This window comes from Phasianus colchicus, unplaced genomic scaffold (assembly GCF_987193195.1).
Source record: "Phasianus colchicus unplaced genomic scaffold, bPhaCol1.hap1.1 HAP1_SCAFFOLD_44, whole genome shotgun sequence".
Classification (NCBI taxonomy): Eukaryota; Metazoa; Chordata; class Aves; order Galliformes; family Phasianidae; genus Phasianus; species Phasianus colchicus.
Genome location: NW_028325224.1, coordinates 717,760 through 727,212, shown reverse-complemented (window position 1 = coordinate 727,212; position 9,453 = coordinate 717,760). Strand labels below are relative to the sequence as shown.

The following is a 9,453-nucleotide window of genomic DNA, read 5'->3' as shown; positions in this document are numbered from 1 at the left end:
ATGAGAACCGCACTACTAGAGGGTCCACACTCGCTTGGGTTAGTCCGAGCTACCGGCCCCCTCTCACACACACACCACTCGTCACGCTCCGGGAAACCCAACCCCGACCGAACGGAAAACCCCTGCCAAAACGGCAGTCACTTACGCGTCCTGCGTCTTCGTCCGGACTTTTGTGCACAAAATTTAAGGGGTCAACCGGTCCTTCCTTGCCTCTTTGTTCTTAAATTTCGGATCGTCAGTAGGAGTAAGGCAGGGAATCTGGAGTGGGGCCGCCAGTTCTGGCGGGGTGCCCCCCCGACTCTCAGAATCCCGCCACTATTCCTATCCGAGTCACGGCACCAATTGTTATCAATTGAATAATAGACCAAACGTCAAGAAGCCAATTATTAAATTTATTAATTATAATGAACAAAGAACAAAGAGGCAATGCAGCGCTGGGCGACAGGGGACTCCGCGTTCCACCAACTGCCGCAAGGTTTGGATCGGCACGCGGTCCTTTTATGTCCTATTGTGGTGTACTCTGCGCATGATCCGGTTGTTACTAGGGGGTCTTATTCTGCCTCCTGGCGGCGGTGCGGGCCGAAGCAAGCAGTTTTCCTCCGTACCCCCCTCCCCCGGCGCCTTCTGGTGATTTCCATCCATGGCACGTCACTCGCACTGGCGAATCCCATTGGCCGCTGTGCACTCGCTAAGCCCCAATCATACCCGTGCAAGTTCCCTGCCTGCACGAGGAAGCATGAAAGCAAACAAGCCACGTGGCAGGGAAGTGGGGGAGCGAACATAAGGGAGGGAAGTGGGGGAGCAAACACAAGGGAAGGGAGCAAAGATCGACCATGTTGCTTTACCCATCAGCCCTGGACAAACATTCCTCCTTTTTGACAGGACTTTTGTCTCTTTCCTTCTTCTACTCTTACCTGAAGATCATTGTGCTGATGACTGCCTGTGTTGTTGTGTGGGCTAAGATTTGTTAAAGCAAACTGGGGCTGAAAGTGCAGCAGGCAGCTCAGTGCTGTGTAATGACTGTGTGAGTAAGTAAATGTATTTCTGATTCTGCCTAAAAATGCCATAAATAAAGCGTGTTCTTATTTATTATTGTTCTTGATTTTATGCTGTTGGAGTTGGTAATAACCTGAAGAGTCTGGGAACCTCTGGGTGGAATAGTTTGTTGTCTCATTTTGCTTGGTGGCTGTTGTTGGAGAGTCAATTCACACAAGGAGCCAAGTAGAAAGGACTGTGTACTGTTGGACCTGCACTGTCACGATCTCTCTTGCCCAGAGCTGTTGGGAACAAATGAGGGAGTCTGACTTCCCCCCTACTGTTCTCTGTACAAGTTTCCGTGGTAACAGATGCTGAAAATGGAGTAAATGACAGTGTGGAATCAATTCTGATTTCAAACCACTCAGTTTCTGCAGTCTGATAACTGTTCCTTGTTGCAAGAGCAGCAGGTAACAGAGGAGTTACGTTCCCCGTCATCCAGCTCATGTTCAGCTGCTAAATAATAGCTAAACAATCTCATTTTGCTAAGAGCACCCCCAGGCATGGGGACCTGACAAATGGGTAGTGGGTTTAAAATGTTGATGAAGGAAATGAAATCATGTATCTCTAAGAAAGTATAGGAGGGGAATGTTTAAGAAGAAAAGGGTACTTAAGAGGATTTCAGTGATGCAAGTCTTGCTGGAGGCCAGGAATGATAGGAGTTCCTGAGAGGTCGGTAGTGGGTCCTGTTCTAATATCTTCACTAAGGATCTGGATAGCGGGGCAGAGCGAACCCTCAGGAGATTGCCAGCTGGCACAAAACTGGGGGCAGTGACTGACTGACCAGAGGGCCATGCAGCCATCCAGAGTGCACTCACCAGGCTGTGAGGTGGCTGACACAGGATCATGGAATCGTGGAACTGTAGGGGCTGGAAAGAACCTCTGGAGATCGCCTAGTCCAACGCCCCTGCTAAAACAGGATCCCTCCCGGAGTAACTTCATTATAGAGAGTCTCATGGAGTTCCTTGAGAAGTGCAGAGTCCTGCATCTGGGGAGAAACGAGCCCGGGCACCAGTGTATGCTGGTGGCACTCGGCTGGAGAGCAGCTCTGCAGGAAAGAGCCTGGGGCTCCTGGTGGACACCAAGGGGAACATGAGCTAGCACTGTGTCCTTGCCGCTAAGAAGGCTGATGGCTTCCTGGCTGCATTAGGCAGAATATTGCCAGCGTGTGATGGGAGGTGATTCTTCCCCTATGCTCAGTGTTGGTGAGTCTGCACCTGAGTGCTTGGTCCAATTCTGACTCCTCTGACACTCGAACGTACAAGAAAGGCTCCAAAAGGGCTACCATGGTGATGAAAGTCCTGGAGCATCCCTTGTAGGAGGTAAGGCTGAGAGAGCTGGGATGCCTAAGTGTGCAATGTCTATAGAGGCCTGAAGAGAGCACTCAGAGAGGTCAGAGACAGGCTCATTTGGGTGGTGCCCAGCGCCAGGGCAAGAGGCAGTAGGCACAGCCTGGAACACCGGTTCTGTCTGACCATCAGGAAGCACTTCTGTGCTGTGCAGATGTCAGAGCAGTGGCAAAGGTTGCCTGGAGAGGTTGTGGGGTGGATCCATGGGGATCTCCAAAAGCAGTCGTGACGTGGTCCCAGCAACCTTGCCCTGAGTCTGCTGAGCACATGGATCCAGAGGTGTCTCCCACCTCAACCATTCTGTGATTTACTTATTTTTATTGAGTACTCAAAAATCCATATATTTGTTGGCAGAGTTGGTTTTCACAGCCGTGTTTAAAGCTTTGTGTCTCTGTGTGGTCAGCTCTTTAGAAACCAGTTGTACAATTTCAAATTCACTTATCCTCGAGCTATCAAAGATAAGCACCTGAAGCCCTTTCTGGATTGCTGATATATCAGGAGGGGAGTCTGTAGGGAGGGGAAGGGAAGGAAGAAAAATACAACAGAGAAACAAAAAACCGTCCAAAGAAAAACACCTATGGAAGACATAGGTCAAGGAATCTGTCAAGTTACCTAGCTCCAATTTTCATGGAAAAGGAAATAAATACTGGGAATAATGTCAGTTTCTATTCTTAGCTTCCCTTTTTGCAAAAAGGGAATCCAAGCGTGCATTTGGTTTGCCTGTGCACTGGAAGCTCTGTTGCTGCTTTTTTGCTTCCAACATAACCTCTGTTCACGTTTCTGGTTGCCTTTCAGAACCTGCTCTGCATCAGTAAAACAGAGCCAGCACGTTGGATTCAGCCTCTAAACAAAGAGGCCTTAAGCTGACCAGAAGCAGCAGTGGAGGCATTTCATGGTGAGTAGGCACAAAAGTACAGTTCTGTGCCCAGGTGTTACGGGCACGTAACAACTTTTTAGAAGCTAACTGTGAATGAAGAGCTTTTCCCTGCTTCTGAATTTTGCTGCGTGATTCAGGAACTTGTGTCTGATGGCAGACTCCTGCATGTTAGATTCCATGGTCATAGGGCACAGGTTGATTTGCCAGGTACTGTACTCTCATTTTAAAAACCCTCTCTAAAACCCACGTCTGACAGAAAGCTTTAGAAGTAATCTAATTTAAGTGTTACAGTGAAATAATTCTGTGCTCAAAACTGTTCCTGCTTAAACAGAGGCAGGAAATTCTTGTATCAGTACGATACTGCAGCATTTTCAGTCCAGCTGTCCATCATCTCAGCTTCGCTGAGTGCTTGAAGAGAGTTCAGAAATACACTGCACAAATCTTAGGTGCCTTTCAGGATCCCCAGGGCAGCTGTGGTCCAGACGTGATCTCTAGTACCAACTAATGGAAATGTAGTTGAGTATTTCAGAAGTGAACGTCTCTTTATTAATACCAGTCAATATAATTTGTGTAACATTTAGCTTCATCATTTTTGTACTTATTTGATGTATAGAAGATGAATGCTTCTATTTATTTTCTCACAGTCTCTCAGACAGCTCTCAACCTGCTATTGTAAGTTATAATCCTTTGGGTTGTGGGCTTGAAGCAAAGCTGAGAAGCCATGCCTGGCAGGAGGTGTGGGTAGCTCCAGGCCACCTTGCTGTCTCCCCAAGAGATGAGGGCTGTGGGCTAGGCGGCGGGCAGGAGTGCTGGCCAAGCAAGCATCTCTGTGGAGGAAGGCAAAGGGCAGAGGAGGTCGAAGGGGAGCTACTGGGCATGGCCTTGCTCAGCAAGGGGAGGAAAAGCCTGGAGGGCACGAGAAGGGAATAGAGAAGGGAGGCAGTAGGCGTGAAGCTGTGAGCAGAGCTGAGAGCCACTTGGCAGAGCAGCGAGCAGAGCAGGCAAGTGTTGAGATTGGGCATCAAGGTAGCAGCAAAAGCCAAGAGCATCAAGGAGGAGGAAGTGAGGAGAAGGTAAGTGAAGGGCAGGCAAGGTAATGATAGGCTAAGGCAGGGGGAAGGGGAGGGTAGGGGGTGGGAGAAGAGGAAAAGGGGAGGGTTAAAGAAAAAGCTATGATTTAAAAAAAAGGGAAAAATGAGAAAAAAGGGGGAAAAAAAGAAAAGAAAAAAAGAAAAATAACATGAAAAAAGACAAAAAGGAAAATTGAATAAAGAAAAGAGACAAAAGGTAAAGTCAAGTAAAAAGTAAAGAATAACACCTAAGAAAAGAATGGGTGGCAACAAATAGAGAGAGAGCAGTGCATGGCACTGCAAAGGAAAGCAAGGCAAGAGTAGCAGCAAAAGCCAAGAGAATCAAGAAGACAGTGAATAGCAGGAAAGTTAAGTTGGGGCTTGGAAGGGTGTTGGGTGGGAGGGGTTGTTAAAAAAAATTATGAAAAAAGCATGCAGTGAAGAAAGGAATGAGCTTAATAATTAAAAACAGTGTATTGCAACAAATACAGGGAAGGCAAATATGAAACCTTACTGTGTAGCAGTTACCTGAGGCCCCTGACTGATGAGTGATCCTGGGATGGAAGAAGCACTTTTGCCAGTCTGATGGGGGCTGATAGTTGTAGGTGTAGTCACAAATAACTGGTTCTGTAGAGAGAGCTGAGCTTGGCAGTTCATCTTGGTTGTGCCAAGACTTGTTTTGCAAGCAGGTTTTCCACTTTGGCTCTGTATGACACTTTGAGCGGGTACGGCGTGGAAGAAACCCTGCAGAGCCTGGTGAGAATCAAAGCAGGAGAGAGGAAAAGTGCCCTTTGCAGCAGGGACGCCGTGCTGGCTCTGCCCATCGCTTCCAGCGCCGCCGTGGTCCTTCTCTGTCCAAGCACGTGAGCCAAGCACGTGGCCTGGTGCGTGTCCCTCCCTCCTTCCTTGTTCTCCATCCCTCCCCTTATCCATCCTTTCACTTCTGCCCACCCCTCCTTCCACCTTCTCCATCCATCCTCTTCTCCGTCCATCCTTTCACCTCTGTTCTCCATCCCACTCTCCTCCCCCCCATCCTCCCACCTCCAACCCCTATATCCCCCCCCTCCAACCCTTCCATCTCCCCATCGCCCATCTCCCCCATTCCCTCCCCACCATCTCCTCCTCCTCTGGCTTTAGCACAAACTGGGAAAAACAAGGCTGTACCCCCAGAAGTTACTGAGATCTTAAATCCTAAATTAGTTAGGAGTGTGGCTATCAGGGATGCCTGGCAGAGCCAAAATGCAGCCCCAAAGGAAGTGAAGTTAAAGGCAGGAGCCAGCCCAGCCACTGTAAAGCAGTGCCCTTTGAGGATATGAGACTGGAGAAGGATAGAAATCATAAATAACTTCTGGAGTTTGGATTACTAATTGAATGTGAATCCAAATACAGCACCCCAATCTTGATGATGAAAAACTGGATGGCAAGAGCTGTAGTTTGGTATGTAAGACTTGAGGGCAAGTAATAGAACGGTTGAAGGTATGCTCCCAGCTGTGGCAAATCCATACACTTAATTAACCAACTTATGAATGAGTAGGTGGAGTTGACCTTCTGGATTTGAAAGGTGCCTTTTTTCAAATTGATTTTTGCCTGCTTTGACCAAATGAAACCTAACATCATTTCTCTTTGAAGAGGAGAACCCCAATCCGGGGAGGAAAGACTCAGTTAACCTGGACAGTGTTAGCCAGGGCTGTGAGAACAGCCCAGTGAGCTGTGAGAGCTGGTCAACTCGTGAGCCTGAGACTTGGGCGCCTCCATCCAGGGTGGAACCTTACTGCATTTGTGGATGCCACAGCAACAGAAGAGGACTGTGTGCAATGGACTGTGAGTTTGCTGAATGGCTTGGTTTAAACCATTATCAAGTTTCTCACCAGAAAGCCTGAGTGATCAGAAGGAAGGAAGCCATTTGCTGAATGCCCAGAACGCTTTTCTCCCACGCATATGTGGAGGTGCATGAAAAAGGTAGCTTTTATGTCAGAGCTGACTGACTTGAGTATGTGTGGTGACTGAGGACTTGATTCTTCTTTTTCTTTGCTTGGGGGTTGGGTAACTGGGTGGGCCTTCCAAAGACAAGGACTTGGACTCTTGTTTTTCAGACTGTTTTAGCTCCTGTGGTTCTGAAATGGTAGAAAGCACAACAAACATGCTAGCAGGACAGAAAAGCAGGAAACTGAATACAGAATCTGTTTCCTGTGTTTATGATTCAGTTTTGCTATCTCGTTTAGCATTTTCAAATGTAACTGCATATCTAGAGCTCATGATAATTCTATGAAAGTAAAAATGCATTAGTTACTAAATTGGAAAGCATTCTAAGCAGAAATCTGTTTTCACCATTCCTCCCTGTTCCACTGCAGTTATTTGCAATGTTCTGTAGATTCTGAAATGTTCTGCTGGAGAACAAATGCCTATTCAGCAATGCTGAAACCAGGCTGTAAATTGGCTGACAAAATCCATGAGCATTCCGTGGTTTCCAGGATTACAGCAGCACTTTGTCAGTGTACTGCTATTGCAATGAACCGACGGGCTGATCCCTAGAGGCGCTGACATGGTGATCAATGAAATGTAGAAGGAGCATTTTCTGGCTGTGTGCAACAATAGAATCTATTGCCCTTAAATAGAATCCTAATCAATGTCCTTCTGCAGCATTTAGGTTTATAATGTGTTTTCCAAATGCATTTTTGTTGAAAATCTCTAATGTGCTGTGAAGTACCTCACCTTCATTATAACTTGTATTTCTGAGTCAAAAGAATTGCACACACAGAAAAATGCAATACAAAACTCAGTAAGAGGCAGAGGCAAATCTACTCTCAAAAGCCACATTCTGGGCTCTCCTGTTGCCTTCAACAATGAACTCAACAACAGGCAGTTTAGAAACTCCCCTTATACTCTGTTTTATGACTTCATTCACCGTGGATCAAAGCAGCTATATATAAGCAGAAATGCAACTTTCATTTCAGACTTTGCAAAAAATTGTTTAAATCAAGCTTCAGTTCTGAAATAAAATTGCACAGGAATCAAGGAAACTAACTATAGTGAAGTTTTCCAGCTGGGTCAGATTAAAACAGTAGACTGAAGGTCTTGGAGCATTCCAATTGCATCTCAAAAGTGTGCTGAGATAAGAATATTTGTAATCTGCATTTATGCAATTCATTTTAGCTAGGAACTCTAAGCTGCACGTACAGAGATCCACTGGCTGTGTTTGACAGCGAGTCAGTAAGAAAATAACCATCACAGAGGGACCGTTTAAGGCCACTGAAATCAAGTCGTTTCTGAGATGTGACTTGTCTGCCTCTTTACCTGATAATAACAATATGAAAATAAAACAAAAAATAGTACAGTATTATTTGTTTCTCTGTATTTTAAAGGTGATTCAAAGCTTTTGCTCTACTAAAAGTAATCTTACTCAAGACAAGGCTCTGGGCAGGAAACTGGAAATAAGACGGTGGACCAGGTGACAGAACAGGCAGTTGGCAAAGGCTTTAATTCCAGATGGCAAACTTAACATCTCTGAACCTGAGGCGGAACCTGTAAAATATTCCAGAGAGGACAGGAATCTAATTAATGATTTAGGAGGGAAGAGAGCAAGCTGACAGAGGGGTGTGCGCCCAGATGGACACACTGTTATGCCCTTCAGTATCTTATGGGAGTGGGTTCCAAGGAAGGTGATAAAACGTACTCGGGGAACAGACACTACAAAGGACAATCCTAGTACCAGGAACAGGGCACAAGTGGGGCTATTGGGAAAGGGAGCCTTCTGGGGCAACAATGGCAAATTGATTTCTCGGAACTCCCAAGAAAAGGGGGGTATTGCTGTGTGTTGGTACTGGTAGCTTCTTAGGGTGGCTGCAGGCATTCCCTTGTAGAACTAATAAGGCACAGGAGGTAACTGAAGTGTTGTTGCAGGAGATTACTCCAGGATGCCTGGGAACTACTTGTGCTGTCAAGGAAAGTGCAGGGCTGGAAGTTAAACTCATAAAGAAAAGATGAGTCGGTTACTAATTTGCTTTATCTCAATGTACACGGGAGGTGTTTTAGCCTGGGAAGAGACCTCCTTTTACAGTGTAACTCCTCTTACAGGTTCCGGGTTCTTTAGCAGCCAAGGGAGTGGCTCCAAACAATGGGACGTGGGTCCTGTACCCCCGGGGCCACCCCCACTGGTCCCCATGGAGGGAGTGGGGCCTGGGGGCACGCTGCTCGTTGAGGCAGAAATCATATTTTCCTGTTGATCCCTCCATCCACCTGTATTTGCATCCATCCTTTCATCCAACAATCGTTCCATCCATCCAGTGATCCTTCAATCTGTTTTTCCATCCATCCCTCCTCCATTGGTCCCTCTGTCCATCTGTTCCTCTGTCCCAGCAGCCTCCCCCTGTTACCCACCAGAACCTCCTCTGGAGCTTTGGGGATCTCCCCAGAATGGTGCCTTCAGGCATTTTCTTGCTCTCCTGCAAGTGCTCATTTTCTGGTCCCTCTCCCTTGCATCACCCCATCCCTTTGCTCAGCAGCCCTCCCCATTCTTAGTTGAAAGCCTCCCTTGTGAAGCTGCCATCCTACTGACAAAAATATCCTCGCCTCCCTTAGGGAGGTGGGTCCCATCCCTTCCAAGCAGACACCAATCCGCAAATAGGTGCTGCAGACACAGAACCCAAGGCCCTGCCACCAGCACCAGTCCTGCAGCCAAGGACTGGCACGCACCACCTCCTTTCACCCCTGTCCCACAGCACCCCTGGGCCCCCACACCCTGGACTCCCAGCCCGAGAGCTCTGCAGTCCCTTTGGATGCAGTGTTACCCGTGCCCACCTCTCTTCCTGCTGGCCTTGCACGGTGAACCACACGAGGTGGAAGGTTGGATGGACCGCATCCATCGCTTGGAGGCACCTCAGCCTCCTCTCCAGCACTGAGGGCGCTGGAGCTGCGCTGGAGCTGCCGGCCCTTCTGTGGGGCAGGAGCGTCCTCTGCTGCCAGGATTCTCCAGCTTCAGTCCGTCACCAGCTGTGAGGCTGTGCCGTGGGGCTGCAGTGCGGGGCCTGCAGCTCAGAAAAGCCCCTGAGCACTGCGGAGACAAGCAGGCGCTCTGTGATGCCTTCACAGTGTTATTCGCTGTGGGAGAGACATGTTGTTTCTG

The 9,453-nt window shown here is 47.8% G+C and overlaps 1 long non-coding RNA gene across 1 annotated transcript; it reads right to left on the bottom strand.

The window, feature by feature from the left end:
• Positions 1-294: 294 nt before the first annotated feature.
• LOC149912038 (uncharacterized) lies at positions 295-8,643 on the bottom strand. The gene is made up of 3 exons (XR_016462423.1): positions 7,732-8,643; positions 4,860-6,445; positions 295-4,088 (listed from the first exon to the last, which is right to left on the bottom strand). It is a non-coding gene; the product is annotated as an uncharacterized LOC149912038 (long non-coding RNA).
• Positions 8,644-9,453: the final 810 nt, after the last annotated feature.